Source organism: Cadophora gregata (assembly GCF_030347475.1).
Source record: "Cadophora gregata isolate MNR1 chromosome Unknown scaffold_48, whole genome shotgun sequence".
Classification (NCBI taxonomy): Eukaryota; Fungi; Ascomycota; class Leotiomycetes; order Helotiales; family Ploettnerulaceae; genus Cadophora; species Cadophora gregata.
The window spans coordinates 1-17,102 of record NW_026695971.1 but is presented as its reverse complement, the minus strand read 5'-3'; the positions used below and the strand labels follow the sequence as shown (position 1 = coordinate 17,102).

Genomic DNA, 17,102 nt, shown 5'->3' with positions numbered 1-17,102 from the left:
TAGAAATAGGGGTGGAAGTTCTGGAATCTTTAGAAGTGATATAGGATCTATGGTATTTCCTATTTCTGTATACACACCTAATAAAACTATTGTTCCGCCTGGGTTTAACGTTCCTGGTGGTGAAGTACCTATACAGGATGAAATATGTAAACATATTGATTATAATTCACATATACTTAACCAATTTAAGAGAATGGATCTAAAAACAGCCGTAGAACATAAAAATTTATATTTAAAGTTTATACGAATTTTAGACAGAAAAATGGCTTACGCACAAAGTGTTTATATAAAAATACCTACAATACCTACGACGGAGTACGAATTTAATCTAAAGAATCAAATAGAGAGTGACCTAGAACGTTTCAACAGAGATAAAGTAAGGTCAGAAGCCAAAGCTACTCTGCTTAATTCTAGAATACAATTTCTAGAAGCTCAAATGAATAATAATAATAATAATAATTAGTTTGATGTTTTATAAATAACTTTAAATATTTATCTTGGTTAGTTTGTACAAAAATTTAGGTTTGTTGGTGTATATCTTATATACATAGTTAAGGATAGCAACTTATATATAATTTATACATCAGGGATATGCAGTAGATGGTTCTACGTTTTGATTGCAGATCTTAAATATGGGGTTTGATTCCTCCATATCCCTTATAATACTTATTTAAACCTGCTTTAAATTCATATTTTTACATTTACATGTGTTTTAGCTTACATATGCGTAAAATATTTACTTAGATTATTTACTATATTTATATATATAAATTATTTTATCTCTTATTAGCTCAATGGTAGAGCAGGATACTTCTAATATCTTGATCTAAGTTCAAGTCTTAGATAAGAATAGTTATACATAAAATATTAAATAATAATAGATAAATTGTAGTAAAGTATAAATATATTTATTAATATAAATATTCTTTATACTTAGTGAAAAATTTATTTTTAACCTTATGGTTTAATCTAATAAAATAATTTATTAATTATTTTATATAGATTAAATATAAAAAAGAAAAAAAAATGATTAATCAATGTTATATATACCAACTTTAATTTCCGTTCTAGAAGTATTACTAGTAACTGTGCCTGTCTTATTAACTGTAGCTTATGTAACCGTAGCCGAAAGAAAAACTATGGCTAGTATGCAAAGAAGATTAGGTCCTAATATAGTAGGGTACTATGGTTTATTACAAGCATTTGCTGATGCCTTAAAACTGCTACTAAAAGAGTATGTTTCACCTACACAAGCTAATTTAGGTTTATTTTTTCTTGGTCCTGTTATAACTTTAATATTTTCATTATTAGGTTATTTAGTTGTACCCTATGGGCCTGGTTTATCCTTAAGTGATTTCAATTTAGGTATACTTTATATGTTAGCTGTTTCTTCTCTATCGACGTATGGTATATTACTAGCAGGTTGAAGTGCTAACAGTAAGTATGCTTTTTTAGGTTCACTTAGAAGTACCGCACAATTAATTAGCTATGAATTAATATTAAGTTCAGCTATATTACTTGTTGTTATGTTAACAGGTAGTCTAAATCTTACTGTTAATATTGAAGCTCAAAGAGCTATATGATTTATAATACCTCTATTTCCTGTTTTTATAATATTCTTCATAGGATCTATAGCGGAAACTAACAGAGCACCCTTTGATTTAGCCGAAGCAGAATCAGAACTTGTTAGTGGATTTATGACAGAACACGCTGCTGTTGTATTCGTATTCTTTTTCTTAGCTGAATATGGTAGTATTGTTTTAATTTGTATATTAACTAGTATATTATTCTTAGGTGGTTATCTTTATGATTATTTACCTTTGTTTACATTAATGCAATATATAAATTTTGAATATTATATAAATAATTTACATAATGAAAGCTTATTCTCTGGTCCTTTAATAGAAGGATTATTATATGGTTTAACTTTAGGTGTAAAATCATGTACTATGATTTTTATTTTCATATGAGCTAGAGCCTCATTTCCTAGAATACGATTTGATCAATTAATGTCTTTTTGTTGAACTATATTGTTACCTATTGTTATTGCCTTTGTTATACTTGTACCCTGTATACTATATAGCTTTGAAATAATACCCAGTAATATTTCTTTATTGTAAAAAAATTTCATTAACTTTATGTTTTAATTAAATTAATAAAATCAATAAAAACTTTTAATAGGTATAATATATTTAAAATTTTATTTTAGCGCGGTTTACCTTATAGTTATATATGGTATTAGTAAAGATTAAATTTAATATTTAATCCTGAGGGAAATTTGTGTTTTTTTTTTTTTATAAATTATGTTACTTACACTTTTATTATTAATTCCTATACTGGGTGTATTTACTATATCCACAGGTATGTCTTACGAATTGTCTTTTTTAAACATTAATCGTATTAAAACAATAGCCTTAAGTACTTCTATCGTAAACCTTATAGTATCATTAATTATATTTATACTGTTTGACTTCAGTAGTAACCAGTTCCAGTTTGTACAAGAATATCATGAAATTAGTTCTTTTGATTTTTATTTAGGCTTAGATGGTTTGTCTATATATTTTGTTCTGTTGACAACTATTATCACACCAATTGCATTATTAAGTAATTGGAATTCTATAAATGAAAATGTGAGATCATTTGTAATAATAATTTTATTGTTAGAATCATTATTGTTAGCTGTATTTTTAGTATTAGATATATTATTATTTTATATTTTTTTCGAAAGTATATTACCACCGTTATTTATACTAATAGGTTTATTTGGATCAAGTAATAAAGTAAGGGCTAGTTTTTATCTATTTTTATACACTTTATTTGGTTCATTATTCTTATTATTATCTATATTAGCTATGTCTTCTATAATGGGTACAACAGATTTTGATGCTTTATACAAAACTAATTTTAATTATTCAACACAATTATTTTTATTTTATGGTATATTTATAGCATTCGCTGTAAAAACACCTACGATATTCTTAAATACTTGATTATTAAAAGCTCATGTAGAGTCACCCCTAAGTGGTAGTATAATATTAGCTGCTATTGTGCTTAAGCTAAGTTTATATGGTATTTTCAGATTAATATTACCTTTATTACCTAAAGCTTCTTTAGATTATACATATATTATATATCTTATCGGTGTTATTACTATTATATATGCTAGTTTTAGTACTTTAAGAACAATAGATATCAAAGAACTTATAGCTTATAGTTCTGTATCACACGCAGCTGTTTACCTTATCGGTGTATTTAGTAATACTATACAAGGTATAGAAGGTGGTATAGCTTTAGGTTTAGCACACGGTTTTGTTTCTAGTGGTTTATTTATTTGTGCTGGAGGTGTATTATATGATAGATCTGGAACTAGGTTAATTAGTTTCTACAGAGGTATTGCTCAGATAATGCCATTATTTTCTATCTTATTCTTCATTTTATCTTTAGGTAATTGTGGAGTTCCTCTTACTTTAAATTTTGTAGGTGAATTTATGTCTCTTTATGGTGTATTTGAAAGATTACCTTTACTAGGTGTATTTGCTAGTTCATCTATAGTGTTTTCTGCTGCATATACTATATATATGTTTAACAGAATAGCTTTTGGAGGATCTTTCAGTAAATTTTTCGAAGCTAACATAAGTGATGTTAATAAACGTGAATTTTTTATATTACTTACATTAGTGATATTTACAGTTGTATTGGGTGTATATCCTGCTCCAATTTTAGACGGTTTACATTACTCCGTTTCATCTTTAATATACAATAGTTAAATCTGAAGATTATATAAAAAAATCTTTAACATTAATGTTAAATAAAAACTATAAGTAGCTGTAAAAACCCACATAATATGCTAGGTTTATATTTTTCAAATATAGATATTTATTACTATTAAAATAATATAAACTATAAAGGGATTAGCTTAATGGTAGAGCAACCGTTTTACACACGGTAGGCTAGGTGTTCAAGTCACCTATTCCTTAATCTTTTATATATAGTAATATATGTAAAGGAAAATTTACATGTGTCAGAATAATCTTTATATTTAATTATATAATAATGTAAAAATAGATAACTATAACATTGAAAAATATAAAAAATATAATATGCCACAATTAGTTCCATTCTATTTTATAAATCAGGTAACATTTGCTTTTATATTACTTGTAATTATGATATACGTATTTTCTAAATTTATATTACCAAGATTTGTACGATTATTTATTACTAGAATATTTATAAGTAAATTATAATATTTATTATAATTTCTCTCTTTTCTGTTATGTTAAACGTCATATTTAACCCTTATAGGTTTATAAACAAATATAACGTTTAACATATAGATTCAAAGTACCTCGTAATTAAAAATTTAAGCATATATAAAAAGGTTATAATATAGGTTTAAAGTTATTCGCAATTAAAGTTTTAGTCTATAAAAAGGATTAAGTTAGAATATATCAATAAAAATAAAAAAGTAAACTAGCAAATGTCTAATTTAGCTTATACAACAATCACAAGTCCCTTAGATCAGTTTGAAATTAGGAACTTATTAAGTTTAGATGCCCCTATATTCGGTAATTTACATATATCATTAACTAATATAGGATTATATTTAACAATAGGTGCTTTCTTTGTATTAACATTGAATGTTTTAGCTACTAATTATAATAAAGTTGTAAGTAATAGTTGATCAATAAGTCAAGAAACCATTTATGCCACTATACATAGTATAGTAACAAACCAAATAAACCCTACTAAAGGACAAATATATTTCCCTTTTATCTATACTTTATTTATATTTATATTAGTAAATAATTTAATTGGTATGGTACCCTACAGTTTTGCCTCAACAAGTCATTTCATATTTACTTTTGCTCTTAGTTTTACTGTAGTGTTAGGTGCAACTATATTAGGTTTCCAAAAACACGGTTTAGAATTTTTTTCTTTATTAGTGCCTGCAGGTTGTCCTTTAGCATTATTACCTCTATTAGTATTAATAGAGTTTATATCATACTTATCTAGAAATGTTTCTTTAGGTCTTAGATTGGGTGCCAACATATTAAGTGGTCATATGTTATTAAACATTTTAGCAGGATTTACATATAACATTATGACTTCTGGATTTATTTTCTTCTTTTTAGGTTTAATACCTTTAGCATTTATAATAGCCTTTTCAGGTTTAGAATTAGGTATTGCCTTTATACAAGCTCAAGTATTTGTAGTTTTAACTAGTAGTTATATTAAAGATGCTTTAGATTTACATTAATCTATAGTAAATATATAAATTTTTTTTATACCTTTTACTGTGCTAAACTGTATAAATAATAAAGTATGTTTTTGTGATACTAATAGTACAAGTGCTATATTTAGTATAGTATAGGAAAGTCCGGTGCTTATTGAATGTCAACACCTAAAAATGAGTGTTGGGTAAAAACTTGAGTGTTAAATAGAAAATATTTAATATCTTTCTATAGTTCAAAAAACTATAGGTAAATGTATGTAAAACAAATAATAAAAAACAACGATATAAAATAACAACAATAAAAAAAAAATCAACATATCAAAAAAAAATATATACAGTAAAAGAATATTAATGAGAACGCAAGCTTGACATTAGGCCTTATTATAGACTAATAACTATAACAGGATCCGGCTTAAAATTATCCAAAAACAAAAAAAATATCTTAATAAAAAAAAAATTTTTTTTTATTAATTAAGTTAAGATGTATTAGTAATGGTATAGTAATGTACTTCTTAAATTAGTAAAAGTTTATATTTTCTATACCTATAAATTGAGTTTGATGATGGCTCTGAATGAACGCTGTCCAAGTGCTTGACACATGCTAATCGAACGTCTAATCTAATTAATGATTTTTTATCATCTATTTCATTAGAAGTGGTGTACAGGTGAGTATATAACATTTTGGCTGCCTTAAAGTAAGGTTTATAAATACCTTATAATCGCAATGAAAGGAACTAAACTTCCGCTTTAAGAGGACAATAAGTGTTTCGGATAGGTAGTAGTTAAAGTAATGGTTTAACTAGCTTAAAATTCCGTAGTCGAGGCTGAGAGGTCGATCGATCACATTGGGTCTGAAAAAACCCCAATACGTATAGTACAGCAGTGGGGAATCTTGGTCAATAGCCTAACGGCTGAACCAGCAACTTGGGGGAATGAATAGCTTCCGCTAGTTATTTTGGCTGTTTAATTAATTATATACAAAACTTCTGATTTTGTATATAAAAGATTATTCATTTTGATCTTTTTTTGCTGCCGTTGTGGGATCAATTAATTTACCACTCACCGCAAGGCGCGAGGAAGTAATACTTCAGTGGACAAAGTAATATCGATTTTATCGAATAAAGTTCTAGATAGGATACTGATTATGACAATTTCCTGTCTATATGTCTTGACCAAATTACGTGCCAGCAGTCGCGGTAATACGTAGAAGACTAGTGTTATTCATCTTTAGTAGGTTTAAAGGGTACCTAGACGGTATAATTAGTCTTTAATAGGAAACGGTTATACTAGAGTTATATATGAGAAGGTGAGTATTTGTGGAGTAGAGTTGAAATTTTTTAATACCATGAGGACTGGTAAAGGCGAAAGCAACCTTTTATCTAATAACTGACGTTGAGGGACGAAGGCTTGGGTCGCGAACAGGATTAGATACCCTAGTAGTCCAAGCAGATAATGATGAATGCCATAGGTTAGATAAAATTATTTAGTCTATAAATGAAAGTGTAAGCATTTCACCTCAAGAGTAATGTGGCAACGCAGGAACTGAAATCATTAGACCGTTTCTGAAACCAGTAGTGAAGTATGTTATTTAATTCGTAGTTACGCGAAAAACCTTACCACAACTTGAATATTATATTAAGGAAGTCTTATATTATAATAAGAAATATAGAATATATTACAAGCGTTGCACGGCTGTCTTCAGTTAATGTCGTGAGATATTGGTTAATTCCATTAAATTAACGGAAACCCTTGCTTTATTTGCGATTTAATCTAAATAAAGCAGTTCACCATCATATCGGATATGATAACAGGGACCAAGACAAGTCATCATGGCCTTAATGTTGTGGGCGATAGACGTGCCACATATTCCTATACAAAATGATGCGATAATGTGAATTGGAGCTAATCTAATAAAGTAGGATATAACAAGGATTGTAGTCTGAAATTCGACTGCATGAATAAGGAATTACTAGTAATCGTGAATCACCACGTCACGGTGAATTTTTTCTCAGATAGGTACTAACTACTCGTCAGGCGCCGAAAGAAGTGTGTGCAATAAGTTTGGTCTTCCATTTATTTTTACTCTAGTAAATTAGTTCTAGTTATTTTTATGGGAGATTTTCGTATGCGTGACTTTGATTGGTGTTAAGTCGAAATACGGTTCGTGTAGTGGAAATTGCACGGGATTGATTAATGTTAACAATGCATATATTTTATATATACTGTATAATATATACTTATAAACCAGCTCCTTTGGGTTATAAGTACTTATATTATACTAAGGAAGGTTCCGTTTGTTGGTATGACGGGTTGAGCTGTAAACTCAATAGCAATAAGCTGTCGAAGGTTCGAGTCCTTTTCTTCCTAATTATCTTAGGCCTTTATAGCTCAATGGTAGAGCGGAATACTGTTAATATTCCGATAGATGTTCAATTCATCTTAGGGGCTAGGCACTAAGAATACGTATGGCGTGTTGACTTAATGGTAAAGTTTTGTGTTTCGGCCACAAGTATATAAGTTCAAGTCTTATACACGTCTATATTCTTATTTAACTACTCTTTCCTCTTTCGTTAAAAATATTTTTAATAATGGTAGTTAAATTACTTTAATTAAACTTTAATTAAATATAGAGGTTTTTTTATTCCTTTTTTTATTCATGAATAGTCTATATATTTTAAATGAAACTTTCACTAATGGTTATAGATCAGAAATATTAGATATTATATCTATAGCAGCTATATTATGTGGAATATTAGTTATTATTAGTAAAAATCCTATTGTTTCTGTATTATTTTTAATAGGTTTATTTTTAAGTATAGCTAGTTACCTAATGGTATTAGGTTTAAATTTTATTGGTCTTTCTTACTTATTAGTATACGTCGGAGCAGTGTCAATTTTATTTTTATTTATTTTAATGTTAATTAATGTTAGAATAAGTGAACTATTAAGTAATACTAGTAATAGCATACCTTTAGCTATTTTTATTACTATAGTTTTCAACTATCTTTTATATCAAATATTGCCTTATAGTGTTGCTACTTTTAATAGTTATACTGTTTATTTAAACAATACTATAAATGATATTTGATCTCATAATTATAGTGATAGTTTAAATAAATTCTTTAAATTAAATGGTACTGAATTAGACAACGGTGAAATTTCATTTGTTACTAGTAAAATATGAGATGGTAATTTAGCCGAAACTAGCCATATCTCTAGTATAGGAAATATTATGTACACTAGTTATAGTATATGATTAATATTAACTTCTATTATACTATTGTTAGCAATGGTTGGTGCTATTGTTATTACAATAAAACAAAAAAATTAATCATAAATCATTTAAGGATTTAATAACTAACTAAATTGTTAGTTTTATTCTTACCTAAATATTTTTATTATATTTAATATATACTATTAGTATAATTTAAAGTATAATAAGGGTTAGTCTTCTAATTGGTAAGAAACTTTTTTGTCAAGAAAGCAAATGTCGGTTCGAACCCGACCTAGCCCGTAAAGATAATATAAACTATAAAGGGATTAGCTTAATGGTAGAGCAACCGTTTTACACACGGTAGGCTAGGTGTTCAAGTCACCTATTCCTTAATCCTTAATATATAGTAATATATATTACGCCAAAATTATATACCTCTGGTATGCATATATTAATATATCTCTCTTTTTTAATCAAAAAAAGTTTTATATATATTAAAACACATAATTATTTATAATAATAAATGTAAATGACTAATTTGACAAGAAGTAATTTCCAAGCTCATCCTTTTCATTTAGTATCACCGTCACCTTGACCTTTATATACTTGTATTGCATTATTAACATTAACAACTAGTGGTGTATTAACAATGCACGGTTTTAATAATGCAGAAACATTTTTATCTTTAGCTTTTGTAACACTTATTTCATCTATGTCATTATGATGAAGAGACGTTATAAGTGAAGGTACATATTTAGGTAACCATACATTAGCTGTACAAAGAGGGTTAAACATGGGTGTGGCTTTATTTATAGTTTCAGAAGCATTATTTTTCTTAGCTATTTTTTGAGCCTTTTTTCATAGTGCCTTATCACCTACTGTAGAATTAGGAGCTCAATGACCTCCTATGGGTATAGAAGCAATTAATCCATTTGAATTACCTTTACTTAACACTGTTATATTATTATCTTCTGGTGTTACAGTGACATATGCTCATCATTCTTTGATACAAGGTAATAGAAGTGGAGCTTTATATGGTTTAGTTGCTACTGTTATATTAGCAGTTATATTCACAGGTTTCCAAGGTGTAGAGTATACTGTTTCTTCTTTCACTATAAGTGATGGTGCTTTTGGGTCATGTTTTTATTTTGGTACTGGTTTTCATGGGCTTCATGTTATGATAGGTACAGCTTTTATTGCTGTCGGTTTGTGACGTGTTTTAGCATACCACTCAACAGAAAATCATCATTTAGGTCTTGAGTCTAGTATTTTATATTGACATTTTGTGGATGTGGTATGGCTATTCCTTTTTATTTCAATTTACTACTGGGGTTCGTAGATATATTATCTTACCTATTCTGTATTAATTAGCCTCTTTGTTCCATCTAGTTCTTCTAAGTAATAAAGATAATGTTTTTATTATATGTTTATTAGAAGCTTATGTTATATTAGATTTATAGATAAATAATATAAATTATTTTCTTTATATGTCTAAGCTATATTATAGTGTATATTGTACTAGATTTTGTACCTACGGTATCTTATTTTAAGCCTTAAGGCTTAAAATACCCTAAATTTAGATTTAAAAATCTAAAGAGATCTTAGTTTAACGGTAAAACACTAGTCTTTTAATCTTCGTTATATGGGTTCGAATCCCATAGGTCTTATATGTTTACAGATAAAAAATATGATTATTGTTTTGACAAAACTGGTAACAATAAATATACAAAAAAAAATAAACGGCCATAGGTTAATGGTAGACCTTTCGTCTTCCAAACGATTTGTGTCGATTCGAATTCGGCTGGCCGTATACTATAATTATAATTCAGCATATTAATATTATGCTGTATATGAAAGTTCTAATAGTTTTTATATTTTTTTTCCTGATTTGATGGGTTAATTAAAAATAAAAATAGGAAAAGTTGCTATGGGTAAAGCGAGATATTTGCTAAATATTGTGTTATGCACCTGGATGTTCGAATCATCTCTTTTCCGGTATTTTTATTAAGATGTTATTAATATGTAACAATAACATCTCTACTAATTATAAGAGCATAGTTTAATGGTAAAATTTGAAGCTTCAAACTTCACTTTCTCAGTTCAAATCTGAGTGCTCTTGCTTAGTGATATATAAATTTTATTTATATTATCCATTTTGCGTATTTTAACAATATATTTACAAATTACATTCATATATTAAATCAAGGTTCCTTAGCTTAATTGGTAAAGCGTATTCTTGATAAGGATGTGTTTAGAGTTCAAGTCTCTGAGGAATCATGAATATTACTTAATATTATTTAATAATATTAGATAATAGGCAATAAAAGAGAATTGACTGAGTGGTTTAAAGTGATAAGCTTGAAACTTATTTGATTTAATAGATCACATCCGTTCAAATCGGATATTCTCTGGAATTCTTCTTTTAAAGATAAATAAAACGGATTAGAGCCAGGTTGGTTAGGCGCCTCATTTGGGTTGAGGATCTGTTATGTTCGAATCATAATAATCCGAATACAATATCTTAATGAATGTAGGTTAATAAGGTTGTATTAGTAATGTGTAAGATATCTATAAGTAATTTCTATGCATTTATGCATAGGAAAGTATATAAAGAGACTATTAGGGATACCTAGCTATATATTAAAGAGAGTAAAGAAATTTAAAATGTGTATTGCGTGAAGAAATTGTAATATTAGTTGTTCTTTAATCCGGTGAAATATCTGGTAGTAAAATACACATGAACTCTTAGAGAAATTCAATAATAAACGAAGTGAATTGAAATATCTTAGTAACTTCAGGAAAAGAAATCAAACGAGATTCTATAATTAGTGTGAATGAAAGTAGAAGAGCCTTCAAATATAGGTCATAGACTAGAAGAATAATTCGAAGATATGGTAGATATATAATAAGTAAAATGGGCAAAACCTGTTTGAATGTAAAGGGGAACCTTCCTCTAAGGCTAAATATAATATATAAGCGATAGCGTAAAAGTACTATGAAGGAACGGTTTGAAATAGTAGTCTTATAAGCAGCTCGAGTAAAGTTTAAATAAAAAGTAAGAGCGTACCTTTTGCATAATGGGTCAGCGAGTTAATATTAGATGCGAGCAATAATGCCCAGATAAACCAATTATGAAATAATGAATTAGTATCTAAAATTAGACCCGAAGCCTGGTGATCTTACTACAGTCAGGGTTATAAAAGCCCGAACGGGTTATCGTTGTAAAGATATCCGAAGAACTGTGGTAAGTTAGTGAAAGACAACACTGACTAGGATAGCTGGTAGAAGATAGAATAAGCAATTATTTAGGCCAGTAGGTAGAAGTGAACCTTCTGCTCAAACCATCAAATTGCGGGAAAGCCCTAAAGCAATTTCAACCAAGCAGACGTGGTAACACAGTTTGTGGCACAGGTAATGACTCGTGGTATGGTAAAATCGAAATTGATACACGTAAGTGAATGGGTAATCCGCAGCCAAGCACCATTATTTAAAAGTAATGGTGTGCAGTTCATCGACTAGATGTTGGTTAGCGCAAGCTTAAGATATAGTCAAGCCTCATCCTAAAGGATGCAGGATAGTATAGTATTTTTTTTTTTTATTTCTATTCGTCCCATAAGAGCCTTAATGGTTTATGTTCATACTTTATTCTTTTCAATTAGAATTAGTGATCCTAATAAGTTCACTATATTTGGTTAAGAGTATAGTCGACAAGTTATCATGATTAGATACCCGTAGCAGCTACAAGCGAGGTACAAGTAGAAAGGTACTCGGGCCATTGGAAGGCTAGCACCCTAAATCATTGATAGAATCGAAAGTGTAACCTCTAAAGTTTTGAATGTAAAGACATTAATATTTAAATAATTAAAATAAAGCTACTCAAATAAACTTTATACAAAAATTTATAGGGCAACAATGTTGCCTTTTTTCATCTGTATTAGGTAATAACTCTTCTGAAGTAAAGCCTATAATAACTTATATTAATTGTGATCTTGAAAAAGATCGTATATTAAAAGAAAACAAAAATAAAGCAGTTGTATATCGTTGAACTAACAATGTAAATAAAAAAAGCTACATAGGTAGTTCAGTTAATTTTTCTGTGAGATTATATAAATATTATAGTCTTAAACATTTAAGTGAACATAAAACAGCTATACATAATGCTCTTTTGAAATATGGATATTCAAATTTTACTTTAGATATTCTTGAGTACTGTGAGGATGTAGATCTTATATTAAGAGAGCAGTTTTATTTAGATTTATTAAAACCTGAGTATAATATATTACAACAAGCAGGTTCTTCGTTAGGTTTTAAACATAGCGATGAAACTTTAGAGTTCTTTAAAAAGGATCGAAAATTAAGTGAAGAAGCAAGAAATAACTTATCATTAGCCGCAACAGGTAGAATCTTAACTGATAAAGAGAAAATAAAAATATCTGACTCACGTAAAGGTATAAAACTTTCGGATGAAACACGTGCTAACATGAAGGCGGCTAGAATATTGCTTGTTGGTGTACCTGTTACAGTTAAAAATCTTACTACACTAGAGGTAAAAGAATATACAAACATAACTGAAGCAGCTGCAGCTATAGGTGTAAGTAGAACTGCTGTAAATAAAGCACTTAAAACTGGAAGACCTGTAAAGAAAATATATTATTGTACAGCTGGACACAAAAAATAAAAAAAAAAAAATACATTACTATCCGTTAAATGGATAGTTTTTAACTATTTAGGGAGAAGGACCTCAGCTTTGTCTTAATAAAATCAAGACTAAAGAGGTAGATCTGTTTCTGCGAAACCTATATAAGTAGGTAATTCAAGGCACATCATAGCAGGTACAGAACTGTGATCTCAGGCAACTTCTATCTTATTATTCTATTGGCTTTTTCGGCCAGGTTATAGAATAAGGGGGGGTAATTTTGCATATATCGGGCAATCGTGAAGATTTTATCGGTGAGTATTCGCACTCGGAAGGGCAATGATGAATATTGAATAATCGGACATAGTACGATAAGGTTGTATGTCTAAAGGGAAACAGCCCAGAACAAGAGTTAAGGTTCCAAAATTATTGTTAAGTGAAATTAAGGAAGTTTCTATCTAATACGACTAGGAAATAGGCTTAGAAGCGGTCCATTTTTTGAAGATCTCGTAACAGAGCACTGGTTTAATAAATAAACGCTTGCGTTTAATTTATACTGATAGTTGCACCGAAAATTTAACGGATCTAAACAATATACCGACACCTTGTCCATATTTATTAATAATTTATTATTATATTTAATGGGGTAGCAGAACGTTGGGTAAATCAAGGACTTATTCTTTTTAAGAATAAATATAAGATAACCCAAGTGAGAATGCTGACATGAGTAACGAAAAAGGGTAATACCCTCGCCTAAAGCTTATGGTTTTAATAAAGTAACGGCCTCTAAGTTTACCAATCCAAAGGGATTAAACGATGAGTAAATCTTTGTCACAAAGTAACAACCTTCTTTTTAATAATCTAACGTAAGTAATTACAAAAGGTAGAAAAATAAAGTGAAGAAGGTTCTGGAAAAACAGTAACTATATATTTGCAATAAACTAAAACAGATGAGCAATATTTTTATAGTAAGATAATCTAAACCGTACCTAAAGACTACCCCCAGTAAGCTAGTAGAGAATACGAAGGCGTTTGAGTGAACAATCATTAAGGAACTCGGCAAACTAACTACCGTAACTTCGGGATAAGGAGAGCCATTCCTCCTAATTAATATTAGGTTAAGAATAGGAAGCATGGAATAGTGTTGTACGACTGTTTAATTAAAACAAAGCACTCTGCAGTAAGATAACAAATCAAAGTATTGAGTGTGATTTCTGCCCGATGTCGGCTGGTTAACGGATTTGCTAAGTCGACTAATATAAGCTTGGCTTCGAAGGAAACCCCGATCAATGGCGGCCTTACCTATAAGGGTCCTAAGGTAGCGGAATACCCTGGCCGTTAAATGCGGTCTTGCATGAATGATTTAACGATACAACAGCTGTCTCAATGATTGGCTCAGTGAAATTGGAATAGCTGTGCAGATACAGTTTACCTCTAGTTAGACGAGAAGACCCTATGCAGCTTTACTGTTGCTAGTTATTGAATATGATATTGCGATTTTTAGTTATAAGGTAGTGTTAACACAATTGAAACACCTTTATTTAGTTTATCATATTGGTAGATTTTCTACGTGAAAGTCTCAAACTTTTTTGCATGCTTCGCCTTGTAAGAGATTTGAGATAATCATTAACCTTCTTTGAAGGAACAATTGCTAGGAGGCAGTTTATGCGGGGCACAGATCCCATAAAAAGTACCTGGGTGTATCCAAAGTTAATTTTGTAAAATTGTCATATAATTATGATAATTAAATATACTAATGATGTATATTTTTTTTTTAGTATGTTATTTGGTATAGCTTGTGCTATAACTAATCCAGCTATATATCTATTGAGTTAGAACTAATATTTTTTATTCAAGTAAGATTTTAACTATATGGAAAATAGTTGTAATTAAAACATTAAGAAAATACTTTTTAGTTTTCCAATGTTTTTAGTTATGTTATTAGTAGGTATGTACTAATATAGCACATCCGGTGATTAATAAAATTACTAATAATATAATTATGTTTATTACTTGTCAAGTTTAATGGCTTAATCTTGCTTTACTGTTTGACTTACACGTCTATCAGTCGCGTAAGCGGGGCATATGATCACAAGATGCAGAAAGGAAAGGTCTTGGATAATTGAAAAAGCTACGCTAGGGATAAACAAGCTATTGTCCCACAATATTTATTATATTTATAGTAAATGTTGTAATAATTGGGTTAATTTCAAGAAAGACTTAAAATAAGTTAACTTGAAGCGAATTTTACTTCAAATAGTAAAAACGTTCAACGACTATAAGGTTTGTTTGGTTAAATAATACCATAATACCTTAATAAGAATCCAACAATTTTCTCTTCCTTTATAATATTTTAAAGTTAGGTTGTTTTAAATTAGTAATTTAAGAATAATTTAACAAATTAATAATTAATATAAATTATATTAATGAAATAGACTTAATCCTAGATTAATGATTAAGCAAAATTAGATATAAAATTAAATAACATGAGAGACTTAAAAACACAAGTAAATATTGAGATGAATTCATCTCAAGTAAATTTAGATCCAAATTTACCTATTTTATTTGCCAAAAAAAGTAAAACAACCATATATAAACAATTGAATTATATTAAAAGTGATACGGGTATAACTAGACATTATACACCTGCATCTCAAGAATGATATAATAGTATATATTCATATGACTCTAATTATATAAAAACGTTACCTACAGCAGATAAAAATCTTATAAATATTTTAAAAAGTTTTTTTAATTTTCAACTTAACCGAGATTTATTACAAAATAAAACTAAACAATTACTTCTTAGATTCAGACGAGTGTCTACTAAAAAAGTTTTTATAGGTAGAGGTGAATTAAAACATACAAGCAACAAAGTATTAATTACGTTTTATGTTCTTAATACAGAGGGTATGTTACTATCACAGAATTACGAAAAGGCTAAAAAAGAAATTTTTTATCCTCGTTATGATTTGAAAAAATCTGTTAAATACAACCGTGAAGGGAAAGCCCTCATAAAATATAATAGACCCTTAAGTTGAGAGGAATTTTCTATTTTAGGTGACCATGATAATTTATATGAAATATATACTATGTCCATTATTAACAAATACGCTAACTCTTCCGAAGTAGAGTTATTAAATACTTATTTTGTATTTTTAACAAGTTTAGTTAAAACAAATATTATAACAGAAGATGAAAAACGTATAATGTTTCTTAATAAGATTTCAAGTTGAAAACCTCTAGACTATCTTAAATTTGATCAAGTTAAACTTGAGTCTATAAAACATTTTAAAGAAAAAAAATTACGATACTTTTTTTATTTATTTAAGTTAAATAGCTTAAAATTTACAAATCAGTTTATGTCAAATCTTATTAATTTAGTAAAAATTTTATATAATAAAGAAGTTGAGTTCAACATAGTAAAATTAAAAAAAATGCATTTAAATAGTGATATTTTTACTCAAGTTGTATCATTAAAACTAAGAAATAGAAATAATAGATTATATAAAGTTTTAAAAACATCTTTACGTAAACTTAAATTACCTGTTATTAGGAAAATAAGTGAAAGAATACCTAGACCAAACAAAGACCAGTTCTTGGTTAATAGAATTCGTAATAATATTATTAGCTCTATGTTTAATTATAACAAAGGTAAAGATTATTTAAACAATCTGTTATTAAGTTTCTACCCTGCCGCGGATGATTTACAAATAAATGTTGTAAAAAGATCTTATACGAAGAAAAAAAAAATTTCTTTAAAAGGTTTTGTAATTAGACATCATTTAAAACATTTAAAATTAAGAGGTATCAGAGTGGAAGCAAAAGGTAGATTAACTCCCCGAGCAACTGCATCAAGATCTGTATTTAAAATGAAATGATTAGGAGGGTTAAAAAATGTGGATTCTTCTTTCCGAGGATTATCTACTATCATGCTAAGAGGTTACCATAAATCAAATGTACAATATACACTTATAAACTCTAAGAACCGTAACGGTGCTTTTGGAGTTAAAGGC

At 28.5% G+C, this 17,102-nt stretch overlaps 9 non-coding genes across 9 annotated transcripts; all 9 read left to right on the top strand.

Moving 5' to 3' along the window:
• Positions 1-780: 780 nt before the first annotated feature.
• Positions 781-851, top strand: ONS95_010795. Its single transcript has one exon. It is a non-coding gene; the product is annotated as a tRNA-Arg (tRNA).
• A 3,054-nt stretch (positions 852-3,905) lies between these two features.
• On the top strand, positions 3,906-3,977 carry ONS95_010794. Its single transcript has one exon. It is a non-coding gene; the product is annotated as a tRNA-Val (tRNA).
• Positions 3,978-7,613: 3,636 nt separating this feature from the next.
• Positions 7,614-7,684, top strand: ONS95_010793. Its single transcript has one exon. It is a non-coding gene; the product is annotated as a tRNA-Asn (tRNA).
• Positions 7,685-7,703: 19 nt separating this feature from the next.
• ONS95_010792 lies at positions 7,704-7,774 on the top strand. Its single transcript has one exon. It is a non-coding gene; the product is annotated as a tRNA-Arg (tRNA).
• A 903-nt stretch (positions 7,775-8,677) lies between these two features.
• ONS95_010791 lies at positions 8,678-8,750 on the top strand. The gene has a single exon. It is a non-coding gene; the product is annotated as a tRNA-Asp (tRNA).
• A 20-nt stretch (positions 8,751-8,770) lies between these two features.
• Positions 8,771-8,842, top strand: ONS95_010790. The gene has a single exon. It is a non-coding gene; the product is annotated as a tRNA-Val (tRNA).
• Positions 8,843-10,045: 1,203 nt separating this feature from the next.
• On the top strand, positions 10,046-10,117 carry ONS95_010789. Its single transcript has one exon. It is a non-coding gene; the product is annotated as a tRNA-Lys (tRNA).
• Positions 10,118-10,189: 72 nt separating this feature from the next.
• ONS95_010788 lies at positions 10,190-10,260 on the top strand. Its single transcript has one exon. It is a non-coding gene; the product is annotated as a tRNA-Gly (tRNA).
• A 395-nt stretch (positions 10,261-10,655) lies between these two features.
• Positions 10,656-10,727, top strand: ONS95_010787. Its single transcript has one exon. It is a non-coding gene; the product is annotated as a tRNA-Ile (tRNA).
• The last annotated feature ends 6,375 nt before the right edge of the window (positions 10,728-17,102 follow it).